The 20,044-nt window shown below is 42.4% G+C and overlaps 1 pseudogene; it reads right to left on the reverse strand.

Annotated features, from left to right (window-relative positions):
* Positions 1-1,480: 1,480 nt before the first annotated feature.
* On the reverse strand, positions 1,481-7,525 carry LOC140711886 (cytochrome c oxidase assembly protein COX16 homolog, mitochondrial pseudogene; annotated as a pseudogene).
* Positions 7,526-20,044: the final 12,519 nt, after the last annotated feature.

Consider the following 20,044-nt stretch of genomic DNA (forward strand, 5'->3'; position numbering starts at 1 on the left):
TATATATTTTTTTGAGACAGAGTTTTACTCTTGTTGCCCAGACTGGGCAGTGGCGTGATCTCAGCTCACTGCAACCTCCGCCTGTCTGGTTCAAGTGATTCTCCTGCCTCAGCCTCCGAAGTAGCTGGGATTACAGGCATGCGCCACCATGCCCAGGTAATTTTGTATTTTTAGTAGAGTCGGGGTTTCTCCATGTTGGTCAGGCTAGTCTCGAACTCCCAACCTCAGGTGATCTGCCGGCCTCGGCCTCCCAAAGTGCTGGGATTACAGGCGTGAGCCACCGTGCCCCGCCAACTTAGACTATTTTTTATCTCTTCTGTGGCGAGTAATAAAATGCAGTGCTTTTGATAAAGGAAGCTTTAAGAACTCAGGAATGAACAAGTCACTGCTGTCTAGGTTCTCCATGAGTTCACACTTACTATGTCCTCTTAAATATCATGTTTGTTTCTTCAATTTAGGTACATAGCACTGATAACTGTGAAGTTATCTTAGATAATCTGACTTGGAACACACAGTTTATTCAAATGGCATATCTAAAAAATTTCAGTACTGGCTCATTTAGTATAAAAATGTGGCAGAGTATTTTCATAATGTACGATTAATTTTTGTTTTGCCTGGATTATTAGTTTTATTTTATATATATATTTTTTGAGACAGAGTCTCACTCTATGGCTCAGGCTGGAGTGCAATGGCACAATTTTGGCTCACTGCAACCTCCACCTCCCAGGTTTAAGTGATTCTCCCCTCAGCCTCCCAAGTAGCTGGGATTACAGGCATGCACCACTATGCCTGGCTAATTTTTGTATTTTTTTTCAAGTCTCTTTTTTCCCATAAGTTACTGGGGTACAGGTGGTATTATGTTATTTAGTGGTAATTAGTGAGATTTTGGCACACCCATCAACTAAGCAGTATACACTGCACCATATTTGTAGTCTTCTGTCCCTCGTCCCCCTCCCACTCTTTCCCCAACATCCCCAAAGTCCATTGCATCATTCTTATGCCTTTGCATACTCATAGCTTAGCTCTCACATGTCAGTGAGAACATTTGATGTTTGGTTTTCCATTCCTGAGTTACTTCACTTAGAATAATAGTCTCCAATCTTATCCAGGTCACTGCAAATGTTGTTAATTCATTCCTTTTTATGGCTGAGTAGTATTCCATTGTGTGTATGTGTGTATGTGTGTGTGTGTGTGTGTGTGTATGTATATATGATATGATTCTGTCCCTCATCTTAAAGTTAGATAACCTGATGACAATGTGATTAGGTGATGATCTTTCAGCGATGATTTTCCCAGGTATTATTTGTGCTTTTTGTATTTGAGTGTCTAGGTCTCTGGCAAAACCAGAGAAGTTTTCCTCAATTATTTGTCCAATTATGTTTTCCAAACTTTTATATTTTTCTTCTTTCTCAGAAACACCAGTTATTCTTAGGTTTGGTTGTTTAACATAATCCCAGACTTCTTGAAGGTTTTGTTCGTATTTTCTTTTTTTTTTTTTTCTGTCTTTGCTGGATTGTGTTAATTCGAAGATCTTGTCTTTGAGCTCTGAATTTCTTTCTTCTACTTGTTCAATTATATTGCTGAGAGTTTCCAGAGCATTTTGCATTTTTATAAGTCTATCCAATGTTTCCTGAAGTTCTGATTGTTTTTTCTTTATGTTATTTCCTTGCATATTTCTCCCTTCACTTATTTTTTTAATTCATTTATTATTATTATTATTATTTTTGAGATGGAGTTCACTTTTCTTTCCCAGGCTGGAGTGCAATGGCTCAGGCTTGGCTCACTGCAACCTCCGCCTCCCAGGTTCAAGCGATTCTCCTGCCTCAGCTTCCCGAGTAGCTGGGATTACAGGCATGTTCCACCACGTCTGGCTAATTTTGTATTTTTAGTAGAGATGGGGCTTCTCCATGTTGGTCAGGCTGGTCTCAAACTCCCAACCTCAGGTGATCCACCCACTTTGGCCACCCAGAGTGCTGGGATTACAGGCGTGAGCCACCATGCCTGGCCTATTTTTTTTTTTTTTTTTTTTTTTTTTGAGACAGAGTGTCACTCTGTCACCCAGGCTTGAGTGCAATGGCACAATCTCAGCTCACTTCAACCTCCGCCTCCCGGGTTCAAGTGATTCTCCTGCCTCAGCCCTCTGAGTAGCTGGGATTACAGGCATGCGCCACCATGCCCAGCTAATTTTTGTACTTTTAGTAGAGATGGGGTTTCACCATGTTGGTCAGGTTGGTCTTGAACTCCTGACCTCGTGATCTGCCCATCTCGGCCTCCCAAAGTGCTGGGATTACAGGAGTGAGCCACGGTGCCCGGCCCTTCTGAATTCTTTTTCAGGTAAATCAGGGATTTATTTTTTGTTTGGATGGATTGCTAGAGAGCTAGTGTGATTGCTTGGGGTTGATAAAGAGCTTTGTTTTGACATATTGCCAGAATTGATTTTCTGGTTTCTTCTCATCTGGGTAGCCTCTGTCAGAGGAAAGGTCTAGGGCTGAAGGCTGCTATTCAGATTCTTTTGTCCCATGGGGTGTTCCCTTAATGTAGTACTTTCCCCTTTTTCCATGTATATGGCTTCCTGTGAGCCTAGCTGCACTAATTGTTGTCTCTCTTCTGGATCTAGCCACCCAGCAAGTCTACCCAGATCTACGCTCGTACTTGTGGTTGTCTTCAGAGTCCTGTGATGTGAACTGTATACGAGTCTCTCAGCCGTGAATACCAGCACCTGTTCTGGGGCAGGTAGCAGAGGGGTGAAATGGACTCTGTGAGGGTTCTCAGCTTCGGTGGTTTAATGCTCTATGTTTGTGCTAGTTGGCCTTCTGCTGGGAGGTGGCACTTTCCAGAGAGCATCAGCTGTGGTAGTATGAGGAGAAATAGGTGGTGGGTGAGGCCCTAGAATTCCCAAGAGTATATGCCCTTAGTCTTCAGCTACTAAGGTACAGAGGGAAGGCCCATCAGGTGGGTGCAGAACTAGGCAAGTCTAAGCTCAGACTCCCTTTGGGTGGGGCTTGCTGCGGCTGCTGTAGGGGAAGTGGGTGAGGTTCCTAGGTCAATGAAGTTATGTTCCCAGGAGGACTATGATTGCCTCTGCTGTGTGATGCAGGTTGTCAGGAAAGTAGGGAAAAGCAGGCAGTAACAGGCCTCACTCAGCTCCCATATAACCCAAAAGGCCAGTCTAGCTTCCACCATGCACCCGCCAACAGCACCGAGTTTGTTTCCAGGCAGTGGGAACTTGCCACAGGCTACAAGCCTCCCTGCTGAGAGAGCAAGCAGGACTTCCGTGCCTCTGCATCTGTCAAGTCTGCACACCGGATTCATTCCCTCCTCTGAGTTCTGGCTAGGAAACTTCATGTTCAGTTGGAATTGTTACAAAGTTCAGCTGGAGGAAAAAATATATATATACATATATAAAATTTTATATTTTATTTATTTATTTTTTTGAGATGGAATCTCACTCTGTCGCCAAGGCTGGAGCTCAGTGGCGCAGTCTCCACTCACTGTAAGCTCTGCCGCCTTCTGGGTTCACGCCATTCTCCTGCCTCAGCCTCCCAAGTAGCTGGGACTACAGGTGTCTGCCACCACGCCCAGCTAATTTTTTTGTATTTTTAGTAGAGATGGGTTTTCACTGTGTTAGCCAGGATGGTCTCAATCTCCTGACCTCGTGATGAGCCACCACGCCTGGCCTATATTTTTAATAAAAGATTTTTTTTCAAATTTTCTGTTAACTAACAGATCTAAATATATTTAGCTTTTCTATATCATATAAAAAGAAGATTCCAGTCAGGCATGGTGGCTCATAGTTGTAGTCCCAGCACTTTGGGAGGACAAGACACAAAGTCTGTTTAAACTCAGAAATTTGATACCAATATGGCAAAAGCCCATGTCTACAAAATATACAAAAATTAGCTGGGTGTGGTGGCCTGCACCTGTATTACCTGCTATTCAGGAGGCTTAGGCAGGAGGATTGCCTGAGCCCAGGAGCTCGAGGCTGCAGTGAGCCATGATCCTGGGTGACAGAGTGAGATCGTTTCTAAAAAAAATGCCAGGCTGGGCGCAGTGGCTCATGCTTGTAATCCCAGCACTTTGGGAGGCCGAGGCGGGCAGATCACTTGAGGTCGGGAGATCAAGACCACCCTGACCAACATGGAGAAAATACTAAAAATACAAAATTAGCTGGGCATAGTGGTGCATGCCTGTAATCTGAGCTACTCAGGAGTCTGAGGCAGGAGAATTGCTTAAATCCAGGGGGCTAAGGTTGCGGTGAGCTGAGATCGCGCCATTGCAATCCAGCCTGGGCAACAAGAGCGAAACTCCATCTCAAAAAAAAAAAAAAAAAAACACCAAAAAATGCCAAAGCATATAAACATAAACTTACGTGGGTATTTTTGGAAATTTCTGTTACTATTATTATTCTAATAGTTTTTGGGGTACAGGTGGTATTTAATTACATAGCTTCTTTAGTGGTGATTTCTGAGGTTTTGTAGCACCCAGCAACTAAGCAGTGTACACTGTACCCAATGTGTAGTCTTTTAACCCTCACTCCTCTCGCACTCATCCCCTTGAGTCCCTGGAGTCCATTATATAATTCTTATACTTTTGAATCCCCATAGCTTGTCTCCGACTTGTAAGTGAGAACATATGATGTTTGGTTTTATATTCCTGAGTTACTTCACTTAGAGTAATGGTCTTCAGGCCAGGCACGGTGGCTCACACCTGTAATCCCAGCACTTTGGGAGGCTGAGGTGGGCAGATTACTTGAGGTCAGCAGTTCAAGACCAGCCTGGCCAACATGGTGAAACCCAGTCTCTATTAAAAATAAAAAAAATTAGCCAGGTGTGGTGGCACACACCTGTAGTCCCAGTTACTCGGGAGGCTGAGGCAGGAGAATTGCTTGAACCTGGGAGGTGGAGGTTGCAGTGAGCCGAGATCATGCCACTGCACTCCAGTTAGGGTGACAGGATGAGACTCCATCTCAAAAAATAATAATAATAATAGTGATTTTCAACTTTATCCAAGTTGCTGTGAATATCATTGTTCATTTTTTTGTTTTATGGCTGAGTATTTCATGATATATACATATATATCACATTTTCTTTATCTACTTGATAGCTGATGGGCATTTAGGCTGGTTCCATATTTTTACAATTGCAAATTGTGCTGCTATAAACATGTGTGTGCAAGTGTCTTTTTACATAATGACTTTTGTCTGCATGTAAATAGTAGTAGGATTGCTGAATCAAATGGTAATTCTACTTTTAGTTCTTTAAAAAATCCCCTGATGGGATGGGCATGGTGATTTACGCCTGTAATCCCAGCACTTTGGGAAGTCAAGACGGGTGGATCACCTGAGGTCATGAGTTCGAGAGCAGCCTCACCAACAAAGTGAAACCCCGTCTCTAATAAAAATACAAAAATTAGCTGGGCGTGGTGGCGTGTGTCTGTAATTTCAGCTATTTGGGAGACTGAGACAGAAGAATTGCTTGAACTTGGGAGGCGGAGGTTGCAGTGAGCTGAGATCGTGCCACTGCACTCCAGCCTGGGTGAGGGAGTGAGACTCTGTTTAAAAAACAAAAAACAAAACCAAAAAAAAACCTTGGCTGTTTTCCATAGTGATTGTATTAGTTTACGTTACCACCAACAGTGTAAATGTTCTGGTTTTGATTTGAATTTTCCTGATAATTAGTGATGTTGAGACGTTCTGGTTTTGATTTGAATTTTCCTGATAATTAGTGATGTTGACCATTTTTTCTTTTCTTTTTTTTTTTCTTCAGTATTCACATTTTTTATTTTGAGGTGTAAAATATATGTGGCCAACACCGTTACTTTCATCAGCAGATAAAAGAATTGGGATGTATAAAAAAACCTGTACTTGACCTTTTATCAAGATTATCTGCCATCAAATTACCCATATCCAGGTTTCCATGAGCCTGGAATTTTCTTTCCACTTGATAGGGGTATGTATTAGAAAGTCCAGTTTATAACATTTTTATTTAAAACAAGAACAAAAATAAAAACAATCAGCATAGTCAAGTTGTCTTAGTCTTTTTTTTTTTTTTTTTTTTTTTGAGAGGGAGTCTGGCTCTGTAGCCCAGGCTGGAGTGCAGTGGCTCCATCTCGGCTCACGGCAAGCTCCGCCTCCCGGGTTCACGCCATTCTCCTACCTCAGCCTCCGGAGCAGCTGGGGCTACAGGCACCCGCCACCACGCCCGGCTAATATTTTGTATTTTTTAGTAGAGACGGGACTTCACCGCGTTATCCAGAATGTTCTTGATCTCCTGACCTCGTGATCCACCCACCTCGGCTTCCCAAAGTGCTGAGATTACAGGCGTGAGCCACCGTGCCCGGCCTCAAGTCTTAGTCTTAAGAATTTCTGGATTTCCTTTTTGGAAGAGATCAGGATCTTTCCAAGACCTGGGTCCTTGAATATTCTTCAAGCCATCAAAAATGGAGTCCTTTATTTTCTCATATTCTAACTCTAAAGATACTGTATTCGCTTTAAGTTTTTTTTCCAACTCGGGATCAGTTTTAATCTTCACAGCATCATATCAGATTTGTGAAAACTCACAAAGACCAAAGGAACCTCCAACAATCAGCAACAACATGGGGACTCTGTAGCAGAGTCTTGTTCCTACACAAAGCACACATTACCACGGGTGCAAACATGATTGAACTCTTCCATTTGCTTAGAACTCCAAGCAGGCCCAGTGCTGACTCCCAAATCTCAGCAACCCAAGCTCTCCAGAGGAGCACATCCTTGACTCACCTACTTTCCTTGGTTATTTGGCGTTTGGTCCTTACTGATAGGTTTCCAAGCATTTTTATTTATTTATTTTTTATACGTTTGTTGGTCATTTGTATATCTTCTTTTGAGAATTGTCTATTCATGTCCTTCACCCACATTTTCAGGGGATTATTTTTTTTCTTGCTAATTTGTTCAAGTTTCTTGTAGATTCTGGATGTTAGTTATTTTGTTGGATGCTTTGTGTGTGAAGATTTTCTCCTATTCTGTGAGTTATCTCTCTTTGCTGATTTTTTCTTTTGTTGTGCAGAAGTTTTTAGTTTAATTAAGTCTCATTTATGGAATTTTTTTTTTTTTTTTTTTTTTTGCATTTGCTTTTAGGTTCTTGATTATTAAGCCAGGGTCCAAAAACGGTTTTTCTGCTGTTATCTTCTAGAATTTTTATAGCTTCAGGTCTTAGATTTAAGTCTTTGTCCCATGTTGAGTTGACTTTTGTATAAGGTGAGAGATGAAGATCCAATTTCCTTATTCTACGTGTGGCTTGTCAATTATCTCAGCACCATTTGTTGAATCGGGTGTCCTTTTCACACTATGTTTTTGTGGACATTGTGAAAGATTAGTTGGCTGTAAGTATTTGGCTTTATTTCTGGGTTTGCTATTTTGTTTCATTGGTCTACATGCTATTTTTATCCTAATACTATGCCGTCTTGGTAAATATTGCTTTGTGGTATAGTTTGAATTGGGTAATGCTGTGCCTCCAGATTTGTTCTTCTGACTTAGTCTTGCTTTGGCTATGCAGGCTCTCTTTTGGTTTTATATTAATTTTATTTATTTATTTATTTATTTATTTATTTATTTATTTTTTTTTTTTAAAATACGGAGTCTCGCTCTGTCGCCCAGGCTGGAGTGCGGTGGCGCAATCTCCACTCACTGCAAGCTCCGCCTCCCGGGTTCACGCCATTCTCCTGCCTCAGCCTCCCGTGTGGCTGGGACTACAGACGCCCGCCACCGCGCCCGGCTAATTTTTGTATTTTTAGTAGAGACGGGGTTTCACCGTGTTAGTCAGGATGGTCTCGATCTCCTGACCTCGTGATCCGCCCATCTCGGCCTCCCAAAGTGCTGGGATTACAGGCGTGAGCCGAAGTTTTGCTCTTGTTGCTCAGGCTGGTGTGCAATGGCGCGATCTTAGCTCACTGCAACCTCCGCTTCCCAGGTTCAAGTGATTCTCCTGCCTCAGCCTCCTGAGTAGCTGGGATTACAGGCACGTGCCACTACGCCCAGTTAATTTTGTATTTTTAGTAGAGATGGGGTTTCTCCATGTTGGTCAGACTGGTCTCAAACTCCCAACCTTAGGTGATCCACCTGCCTCAGCATCCCAAAGTGCCAGGATTACAGGCACGAGCCACTGAGCCTGGCCTTCCATATGAATTTTATAATTGTCTTTTTTTTTCTTTTTCTTTTTCTTTTAGTTCTGTGGAGAATGATTATGTTATTTTGATGGAGATTACATGGAATTTGTAGATTGTTTTTGGCATTATGGTCATGTTCACAATATTCACTCTACCTATCCATGAGCATAAAATGTGTTTACATTTGTTAGTGCCATCTGTAATTTATTTTAAACCTGTTTTGTGTTTACCTTGTAGAGATCTTTCATGTCCTTGGTTAAGTATATTCCTAATTATTATTATTATTTTTGCAGCTGTTGTAACAGGGCTTGAATTCTTTTTTTTTTTTTTTTTTTTTTTTTTGAGGCGGAGTCTTGCTCTGTCGCCCAGGCTGGAGTGCAGTGGCACTATCTCGGCTCACTGCAAGCTCCGCCTCCTGGGTTCACGCCATTCTCCTGCCTCAGCCTCCCGAGTAGCTGGGACTACAGGCGCCCGCCACCTCGCCCGGCTAGTTTTTTGTATTTTTTAGTAGAGACGGGGTTTCACCGTGTTAGCCAGGATGGTCTCGATCTCCTGACCTCGTGATCCGCCCGTCTCGGCCTCCCAAAGTGCTGGGATTACAGGCTTGAGCCACCACGCCCGGCCCAGGGCTTGAATTCTTGACTTGATTCTCAGTTTGGTTGCTGTTTGTGTATAACAGTGCTACTGAGTTATATACAGTGATTTTGTATCCTGAAACTTTACTGAATTCATTTTTCAGATCTAGGAGCTTTTTAGATGAGTCTTCAGTGTTTTCTAGGTATAATATATCATCAGATGACACAATACAATCACTGAACAGTCACAGTTTGACTTCCTGTTTACCAATTTGGATGCCCTTTATTTCTTTCTCTTGTCTGAATGCTCTGGCTAAGACTTCCAGTACTATGTCGAATAGAAGTGGTTGAAAGTGGGCATCCTTGTCTTGTTCTAGTTGTCAGGGGTAGTGCTTCCAACCTTTTCCCATTCAGTATAATGTAGGCTGTGGGTTTGTCACAGATGGCTTTTATTACCTTAAGGTATGTCCCCTCCATGCCAATTTTGCCGAGAGTTTTAATCCTAAAGCAATGCAGAATTTTGTCAGATGCTTTTTCTGCATCTATTGAGATAATCATGTGATTTTTAAAATAATTCTGTTTATGTGGCATATCACATTTATTGACTTGCATATGTTAAACCATTCCTGCATCCTTGGTATAAAATGCACTTGATCATGGTGTATTATCTTTTTGATATGCTGTTGTATTTGGTTAGCTAGTATTTTGCTGAGAATTTTTCATCATCTGTGTTCATCAGAAATACTGATGTATAGTTGTTGTTGTTTTTTTTTTTTTGTCATGTCTTTTCCTGGTTTTGTTATTAGGGTGATACTGGCTTGATGGAATGATTTAGAGATTTCCTCTTTATCTTTTGGAATAGTTTCAGTAAGACTGGTATCAATTCTTCTTTGAATGTCTGACGATAAAATATATCTGTGAATCCATGTGCTCCTAGAGTTATTTTGTTGGCAATTTTTATTACTGTTTCAATATGGCTACCTTTTTTCAGTCTGTTCAGAGTTTCTATTTCTTCCTGATTTAATCTAGGAGGATTGCATATTTCCAGGAATTTATGCATCTCCTCTAGGTTTTCCAGTTTGTGCACAGATATATTTATGGTAGCAATTCAATAATCTTTTGTATTTCTGTGGTATTGCCTGTAATATCTTCTATTTTTTTTCTAATTGAGCTTATTCAGATCTTCTCTCTGTTTTTCTTGGTTAATCTTGCTAATGGTCTATCAATTTTGTTTATCTTTGCAAACAACCAGCTTTTTGTTTCATTTATCTCCTTGTGGAATTTTTGGTTTCAATTTCAGTTGTTTTTTTGTTTTTTTTTTTAAATGATGCTTTTCTCTTGTTGCCCAGGCTGGAGTGTGCAGTGGTACACTCTCAGCTCGCTGCAACCTCCAACCTCCGCCTCCCAACTTCAAGCGGTTCTCTTGCCTCAGCCTCCGGAGTAGCTGGGATTACAGGCTTCCGCCACCAAGCCCTGTTGGGTTTTTTTTTTTTTATTTTTAGTAGAGACGGGTTGTTGGTCAGGCTGGTTTCGAACTCCTGACCTCAAGTGATCCACCCACCTCAGCCTCCCAAAGTGATAGGATTACAGGTGTGAGCCACCGCTCCCAGCTCAGTTAGGTCTTCTCTGATCTTTATTTCTTCTGTTCTGCTGAGTTTGGGTTTAGTTTGTTTCTGCTTCTCTAGTTCCTTGAGGTGTGACCTTACATAGTCTATTTGTGCTATTTTAGACTTTTTCCTGTAGGCCTTTACTGCTATAAACTTTTCTCTTAGTACCACTTTTGCTGTATCCCAGAGGTTGTGATAAGTTGTGTCACTATTGTCATTCAGTTCAAAGAGATTTTTAATTTCCTTCTTGATTTCATTGTTTATTTAAAGATTATTCAGGGCCAGGTGCAGTGACTCATGCCTGTAACTAACCCTAGCACTATGGGAGGCCAAGGTGGGTAGATCACTTCCATCCTGGACAACATGGTGAAACCGTGTCTCTACTAAGAATACACAACTTAGTAGGGCACGGTGGCTTGCACCTGTAGTCCCAGCTACTCGGGAGGCTGAGGCAGGAGAATCACTTGAACCCGGGAGGTGGAGGTTGTAGTAAGCCGAGATTGCATAAATGCACTCCAGCTTGGGCACCAGAGAGAGACTGTCTCAAAAAAACAAAACAAAACAAAACAAAACAAAAACCCTTCGTGAGCAGGTTATTTAATTTCCATGCATTTGTATAGTTTTTAGGATTTTTTTGGAATTGATTTCTAATTTTATTCCATTGTGATCTGAAAGAGTAGTTGATATAATTTCAATTTTTAAAAATTTATTGAGACTTGTTCTGTGGCCTATCATATGTCTATCTTGGAGAATGTTCCATGTGCTGATGTATAGAATGTATATTCTGCAGTTGTTGGGTAGAATGTTCTGTAAATATTTGCTAAGTCCATTCATTCAAGTCATTGGTTATCATTACTGTGAGGAAAAAATTTTCTGGGAAAAAATGTTGCATTTCCCTAAAATAAAAAACATGCCATGTATCAAATTGAGGCAAAAATAAAAAGACCTATGGTCTCATCAATCCCACCCAAGGATTAGGGCTTTAATTCCTTTTTTGGAATATTAAAATCTGTATGATCATATCTTGAGAGAGTTTTCCACCATAAAACAAAAACCAAAATGATGCCATTATTCTGAAATACTGAGTTAGCATTTTTGTGCAAATATGTACTATTTATTTTATTTCTATTTTTATTTTTTTTGAGACAGTCTCGCTCTGTCACCCAGGCTGGAGTGCAATGGCTTGATCTTAGCTCACTGCAACCTCCGCTTCCCAGGTTCAAGCAATTCTCATGCCTTAGCCTCCCAAGTGACTGAGATTATGGGTGTGAGCCCTTATGCCCCACTAATTTCTGTATTTTCAGTAGAGAGGGTTTCACCATGTTGTCCAGGTTGGTCTCCAACTCACAACCTCAGATGATCTGTCTGCCTCGGCCTCCCAAACTGCTGGAAATTACAGGTGTGAGCCACCGTGCCCGGCCACACTATTTAATTTTCTATTGATATATAACATGCATTCAGAAATACATGCACAAAGAACTCATTCATGTAAAGCTCAATGAATTGTTCATTGTAAGTACAATGAATTACACAATGAAACGCACTTGCGTAATCAGAAAATTAAACTGGGCACAGTGGTTCATGCCTGTAATCCCAGCATTTTGGAGTCCAAGGTGGTCAGATCACTTGAGCTCAGGAGACCAGCCATGGCAACATGGCAAGACCCTGTCTCTACTAAATAAAAAATACTATACACACACACACACACACACACACAAAAATAGCCAGATGTGGTGGTGCGTGCTTGTTGTCCCAGCTACTTGTGAGGCTGGTATGGGAGGATCACTTGAGCTTGGCGGTGCAGGGGGAAGTTGGAGGTTGTAGTGAGCCAAGATCAAACTCCTGCACTCTAGCCTGGCTTACCAGAGCAAGACCCTGACTCAAAAACAAAATAAAAACAAAATATAACTAGCCTCATCCATGTCCCAACAATCACTTTCTTCCAACTGTAATCTTGTTTTCTGTTTGTTTGTTTGTTTTTGAGATGGAGTTTCACTCTTTTGCCCAGGTTGGAGTGCAATGGCACAATCTCGGCTCACTGCAACCTCTGCCTCCCAGGTTCAAGCAATTCTCCTGCCTCAGCCTCCGAAGTAGCTGGGATTACAGGCATGTGCCACCATGCCCAGCTAATTTTGTATTTTTAATAGAGACGGGGTTTCTCCATGTTGGTCAGCTGGTCTCAAACTCCTGACCTCAGGTGATCTGCCCGTCTCGGCCTCCCAAAGTGCTGGAGTTACAGGCGTGAGCCACCACGCCCGGCCAACTCTTGAGTTTTTATCTTGCCCAAATTCTTATCTAAGGTGTCTGGGGAGTCATGCCCTACAAACCATAAATTCTCATCAGATGGGTTTTATTTGACTGTGTATATCATGACTTACTTTCCAGTGTGACTCGGGCATAACAAGAAAGAAAATCAAAATATTTTACCCTAAAATATATTTCTTTACCATACCTTGAAATTGCCCTGCAAAGTCTCTTGTGGGAGAAATCCACATCCTATAGAGAATCCCTTTTCCCTTGTTTTTCTCCCTTCCTTCCCAGATCCAGGAGATAATCAACTAAGAGCCAGGAACCCTTTTAAGTCTGACAAAAAAACTATTTACAACCTGCTCTCTCTAAAGTCTGCTATCTAAGAGCTTCCTCTACACAATAAAACTTGGTCTTCACAGTCCTTTATCTCTCTCTCTCTCTCTGTCTCTCTCTATATATATATAAATTTTTTTTTTTTTTGAGGCAGAGTTTCACTCTTGTTGTCCAGGCTGGAGTGCAATGGCACAATCCCAGCTCACCACAACCTCTGCCTTCCAGGTTCAAGTAATTCTCCTGCCTCAGTCTCCCGAGTGGCTGGGATTACAGGCATGCGCCACTGTGCCTGGCTAATTTTGTATTTTTAGTAGAGACGGGGTTTCTCCATGTTGGTCAGGCTGGCCTTGAACTCCTGACCTCAGGTAATCCACCCACCTCGTCTTCCCAAAGTGCTGGGATTACAGGCGTGAGCCACCATGCCTCGCCCACAATCCTTAATATGTAACCTGAACATTTTTTTCTGTTGACCCCAGGTTTTTAGATAAACTCAACAACTGTCAACTAGAAAATGTATAAATATACCTATACCCTGGAAGGCCCCACTTTGAGTTGTCCTACCTTTCTAAAGCAAACCAATGTTTTTTGTTTTTTTTTTTTTTGAGACAGAGTCTCATTCTGTCGCCCATGCTGGAGTGCAATGGCACAATCTCGGCTCACCACAACCTCCACTTCCCGGGTTCAAGTGATTCTCCTGCCTCAGCCTCTTTTTTTTTTTTTTTTTTTTTTTTTTGCCTCAGCCTCTTAAGTGCTGGGATTACAGGCACACACCACTGTGCCCAGCTAATTTTTTTATTTTTAGTAGAGATGGGGTTTCACCATGTTGGTCAAGCTGGTCTCAAACACCTGACCTCGTGATCTGCCCAGCCTGGCATCCAAAGCACTGGGATTACAGGCATGAGCCACCACGTCCGGCCCAAACCAATGTATTTTTTAAATGTATTTGATGTCTCATGCCCTCTTAAAATATATAAAACCAAGCTGTACCCCAACCATCTTGGGCACAGGTTCACAGAACCTCCTGAGGACTGTGTCATGGGCCATGGTCACTCATATTTGGCTAAGAATAAATCTCTTAAAATGTTTTACAGAGTTTTACTCTTTACATCAACACGACCTATTCTTCATGTAAAAATGCAGATTCACTGGGCCAGACTAAATTGTGTATTCAGTGGAAGGCCGATCAAGTACTCAAAATAATGCAACCTTTTGTCTCTTATCTACTTATGACCTGGAAACACACACTTCAAGTTGTTCCACCTTACTGAACCATATAATGTACATCTTACCCATATTTACTGATGTGTCATGTCTTCCTAAAATATATAAAAGCAGGCTGCAACCTTGATGTGGAAAGTAAAAAGTTCCTCTTCAAAGTTTTCTTTCTTGTTAAAGAATAAATTGTAAACGTTAGAAATAATAGTTTCTTTTAAAGACTAACTTCCTTCAAAGCCTTCTGCTTTTTGCTAATAACTCTTTGTTAAGCCCTATCCTATGTAGCTGTTAGATATAAGGGAATAAATACATTCTATGTCCTTGTACTTTTAACCAAGATGTTTGCTCTGGACATGCTCAGGCATGTCCCAGCTCACAGCCTATGCCCTTTACTTACTTGGAAATGTTATTACTTCTCTACGTCCTTTCACAAGCAACTTCCTCTTTTCCTTTTGTTCTCCGTTGCTTTTACCTATTTAGGAAAGTTTTAAGTTGTTAGCTAATCAGGTGTAGCTTAGACTGTGAGATCTAGCTCCAACCAATGGAGATACGACACAGCAGTAAGGATCCAATGCATAAAGGATAAATATTCCTGCATTTCTTTGTTCATTGTGCTGTCGTGGCAAGATTGCTGATGAGCAGCACCCTTTCTGCAGAGAGTAAAATTGCCTTGCTCAGAAAACCTTTTGTCTGAATGCTGATTGTTCCTTGCAGCACTGAGGAACAAGCATTTTGTTTCTAACACCTGACCACCAGGACATGTCATCAGGATCTCCTGAGGCTATGTTACAAGCATGTCCTTAACCTTGGGAAAATAAACTTTCTAAATTGATTAATCTCAGGTAACTTTTGGGTTACACAACCAAGGCCCTGCTAGCTGGTCACTACTGCACCCCAGACTGATGTACCATTATTGCAGTGACTCTAGTGTCTTGATAACAACTGTTTCATTTGGGTGGCAGATGGGCAGGTGTGTACCTGAGACTGCAGCACTGAGCTCCTGGGAGATGTGGAATATTCCAAGCAGCAGCCTCCAGCCAGTCTATCCTGTGACTGTTTAATAAAAACTATTTAATGTAGAATGAAGATGGAAATAAACAGCTCCTGAATGCTAACAATGGCTGTTAGTATATTCTAGGCTGTTCCAAGGTAGCCATTCGGAGGTTCTGGGTCCTTCTGTGGCTCCTCTCTCACTGGCTGGTGGAGTGGTTTTGTCGGTCTTGTGATCCAGGGTGTGCGTGTGTGTGTGTGTAAGAGGAAATGAGGGCAGGGTGGAAAAGGAGGTGAGAGCCAGGTTCCTGGAGGTCATCTCCAGGCATTCTTCTTGAGGTTTGGCAAGTTTCTAATTTGAATTAATTTGTTTCTTGTTAATGGTTCATGTGTCCTGAGCAAGGGGGGTGAGAAAAGAAAATAACTCAAAGCAGTCTGAGCTCTGTGAGGTCTGCACAATTTATCAAGTCCAGAGAAATGAGAGGATGGGACTTAAGTCTCACCTCACACCTGTGCCCAGGGGCAATTGTTTGAAGACATTTTGTTCTTCACTAACTGTCTTGCCCATTATTTCTTTTTTTCCAAAATTTATAAAACAAAGAAAAATGTATATAGCCAATCAATAGCTTATTATTTTAATGCAGTCTTGGTAAACAATTTAGGAATCGCCTCCTCATTTTTTAGAAAAGACCCACTTGTAATGGCTGGTAATTTGAATATATATTCAGGACAACTTAACTCTATCCTTCTGGTGGCCATCCTCAATATCTGACCTTGAATAAATTATTTTCAAATTAGATTCTGACCTTTTTATTACTTTAGGTTGATGGGGATCTGGCCTGGAACCCTTCTGGGTATAAATAGCCCAACCATGAACCACCTGCTCAGCAGAGGAGATGAATAGACATCTCTGGGGCCTGGCTCCTAATTGCAAAAAACAGTTGCACAGGTGTCCCTGAATGCTTGGACAGCCTGTCTTTTCCTGAGCCAACTCCCCCCAGCAATGTTTTCAAGCACACCTTGACCTCTTATTGTCTGTTCTCTGGGATAAAAACTCATCTTCAAGGTTATCTCCAACAGGAGAGGAACATCAGGTTACTAAAACCTCAAGAACACAGATTATAGATTCGTTTTGGTGTGTACGCTTTTTTTTTTTTTTTTTCTCTTTGAGGCGGAGTCTCGCTCTGTCGCCCAGGCTGGAGTGATGTGGCGTGATCTCGGCTCACTGCAAGCTCCGCCTCTGGGGTTCACGCCATTCTCCTGCCTCAGCCTCCCGTAGCTGGGACTACAGGCGCCCGCCACCACGCCCGGCTAATTTTTTGTATTTTTAGTAGAGACGGGGTTTCACCATGTTAGCCAGGATGGTCTCGATCTCCTGACCTTGTGATCCGCCTGCCTCGGCCTCCCAAAGTGCTGGGATTACAGGCGTGAGCCACTGCGCCCGGCGGACGCTTTCTTAAGGATGGTATGTATGGCAAGGCAGGAAGCAATTTCAGAAGGATACATAAAAATTTGTCCCTAATCGGTAATTAAAATAGTGAGGCTGGGGTAAAAAAGTTTTTCATTTTTAGGGCCCTTTTTACAATTTATTTATTTGAATTTAACAAGGTACTATTTTTACTTTTATGAAGCCAAGATGACTCCTCTACCATCCCAGGAGATTAGGAGTTAAGCTGGAAGTTTTAATCCTCTATCATAGGGTTGGTTTCCCTGGCAACCAACCTCCATCCTGAAGCTGTTGAGAAGCCAGCCCCTACCCCCCACCCCCCGCAGTCATCTCATTAGCATACAAAAGACACCTTATATCAGACATTTCAAAGATTTCAGGGGCTGCATACAAAGACACTGAAACAGACTCTAACCACATCCTTACACTGACAGGAACCTCCGGGCCTGGCTCTGCTCTGGCTCTCCCTGGGGAGGGTTGCTCTACCCTTTTCCTTTCATGTAGAATCCACCCCCATAGCTGTATGCATACACATCCTTTATAGCAGCAGCATGTCCTGGCACTGGGCATTCTCTGAAATGGTCTTGGTGCTTTTTGGTTTTTGTTTTTTTTTTTTTTGAGACAGTATCACTCTGTCACCAGGTTGGAGTGCAATGGGGAGATCTTGGCTCACTGCTACCTTCGCCTCCCGGGTTGAAGCGATTCTCCTGTCTCAGCCTCCCTAGTAGCTGGGACAACAGGCGCTGGTGTTTGTATTTTTTAGTATTTGTATTTAGTTTTTGTATTTTTAGTATAGATGGGGTTTCACCATGTTTGCCAAGATGGTCTCAATCTCCTGACGGCATGATCCGCCCGCCTCGGCCTCCCAAAGTGCTGGGATTACAGGTATGAGCCACTGCTCCTATTTCTTTATGCATTTGCTCTTGGGAGCTGCTGCTAGATGCAAGAGACAGATAAGGGGGAGGGGCCCCCGACAATCTCTGACCTGCCTGCTCATCGGGAGAAGGGGTGGAGCCACAGTAAGTTGATGCTGTGTGCAATTGGGAGGAGCCTGGACTCTTCAGTTCCTGTGTGGTGGCCTGGAATTTCATCTGTGAGATGGGAACCCAGTGGTGGAACCGCTCTTGCTTTGCCGAGAGTTTTTTTCTTGCCCCATAAATTGTATTCCCCTCACCCTTCAATGTGTCTGCATGCCTAACTTTTCCTGGTCGTGACACAAGAACCCAGGTTTAGCAGAATTAAGGAGTAGAAATTCTGCAACACTCTGTCTAGTTCACCACTACGTTCCCAGTGCTGGGCATAGTGCTTGGCTCAGGGCAGGTGCCCGATGAGCAGTTGTTTAATCAATGAATGTAAAAAGCAAACGTTCCTCTTCAAAGCTTCCCTTTTATTGATATATTTTCTCAGAATTTTCTTCAAGTTTATTTTATAGCAATAACTCTCTGTTAAGCCTTATGCAGCAAATATAACAAAATAAGCATACTCTGACTTCAGTATCTACGATAAACGTGCTCACAGGCACGTAGTATATTCTATGTCCTTGTACTTTAGTCAAAATATTGGTGCTGGACTTGCCCAGGCAGGTCGCAGCTTGCAGCCTACACTCCTCCCTTATTTGGGAATATTATTACTTTTCTAAAGTCCTTTCGTAAGCAACTTCTTTTTTTCCTTTGTTCCTCACTGCCTTTACCTATATAGAAAAGTTTTTAACTGTTAGCCAATCAGGTTTTAGTTGAGATTGTGAGGTTTGGCTCCAGCCAATGGAGCCAGGACACAGCAATAAGGACATCATGCATAAGGAGTAAATATTCTAGTGTCTTTTTTACTTTGTGTGTGTTCGTGGCAGGATTGCTGATGGGCAACACCCTTTCTGCAGACAGTAAAAATCGCCTTGCTCAGGAAACTGTGTAATTGCTGATTCTTCTCTGCGACATCAGAGGAAGAAGCATTTATTTCTAACAGCTTGGCGGCTTGCCCAGGATCACCCATTCTCCTTCGGGACAGGATCTCTGATCCCCCCACAAGGGGAGGTGCCCGGCCGCCTCTTGCGGTGGCCTCAGAGGCTGGGGATCGGGACTCACCCATTGTGACAAATAAACCCCGGACCCTCAGCAACAAGCGAAAGGGCGGTTAGGCTTGCATCGCGCTGCCGCAGCCACCAGATAAAACTCTGTGCACAGACCAAAGTAAAGAAACATCGCAAGGGGCTGACAAAGAACTTCGTTGGTGATCGGGATATTCTGGAGGTTAAAAGCGTGTGTGAATGGTCGCAAGCCTCACTGCACGTGGTGTTGCTTGTGTGAATGGTAATAAGTCCTAATGCTGGACAGAGTGAGTGGGTCTTGCCTGTGGTCCAGTAGCTACCTCATACGGTTTAGGGTGGATCCTGCTGTAGTGTTTATACTGGCAAGCCAGTACTAAGAGGGGCCTAAATTCCCTCACGGGAAGTGGCCAGGTAGGGCGAAATGAGTGGAGAGTGTAAGAAACCTCCAGGGGGAAAAAGAGGAGTTAAATCTTCCTCAGGGAAAACAAAACCTCAAGCACTTGAGGTTAAGAATTTAAGCAACCCAGAGAAAACAGGATAGACAAGAAGTCTCCAGGATGAAGAGGTTAAGTCTACCCGATATTCAATACGGAAAATGTTACTAGTAAATCCAGGGTGAAGAAAGATGCAAGTGATCAAATCCCTCCCCATAGTCCTTTAGGGCTTATGTTAAAGTATTGGAAAGATAACAAAAAAAACTAAATTTAAAAAGAAGCAGCAAATAATTAAGTATTGTTGCTTCATTTGGACTAAAAAAACAATTCTCAAGCCAGCAGTGTTTTGGCCAAAATTTGGGTCAGATGAAGATTAGGTCTGTCAACTTTTAATAATGTATGTTAATAGCAAGGGTCCTGTGTCACAAGAAGAAGATTATGCTTTATGCTGGCAGCAAGGACCTTTTATTCTTTATCCATTAAAAATGACTGAAGGGGTCTAGAAAATAAGAAAGAGTCAGAAATTGCCTCATCTGATAAGAGATGGGACCCTCTAGACCACCTTCCCCCATTTCTTAATAACCCTGCGCCACCTCCCCAGGCAGCATCTCCTCCCGGACCGATCCCAGACCTGGCTGCCACTCCAGGCCCTCCTACCCATGTTATTCCTCCCCCATATAACCCAGATTCTTGTGAATCCCAGGAGCCTGAAAATTCTAAATATTCCTTCTTTAAAGAAAGGACTCCAGCAAGAATTAGAACAATGTAAGAAGGATGTTCAGAATTTCCCTTTTGCTCCCTGCCCCAACCCATGAAGAGTTAACTTCAACATTCTTTCCTTTAAGGAACGTTCCTCAAGGAGGAGGAGCTATTGGTTTTGTGGATGCTCCCCTTACTGGGTCTAAAGTTAGGAGTTTACAAAGGGAACTAACTAAAGCCACTATTAGATGATCCTGATGGGGAGGCAGATAAAATTGATCAGTTTTTAGGCCCTCAGTTATATATTT

Source organism: Chlorocebus sabaeus, chromosome 6 (genome assembly GCF_047675955.1).
Source record: "Chlorocebus sabaeus isolate Y175 chromosome 6, mChlSab1.0.hap1, whole genome shotgun sequence".
In the NCBI taxonomy this organism is placed as follows: Eukaryota; Metazoa; Chordata; class Mammalia; order Primates; family Cercopithecidae; genus Chlorocebus; species Chlorocebus sabaeus.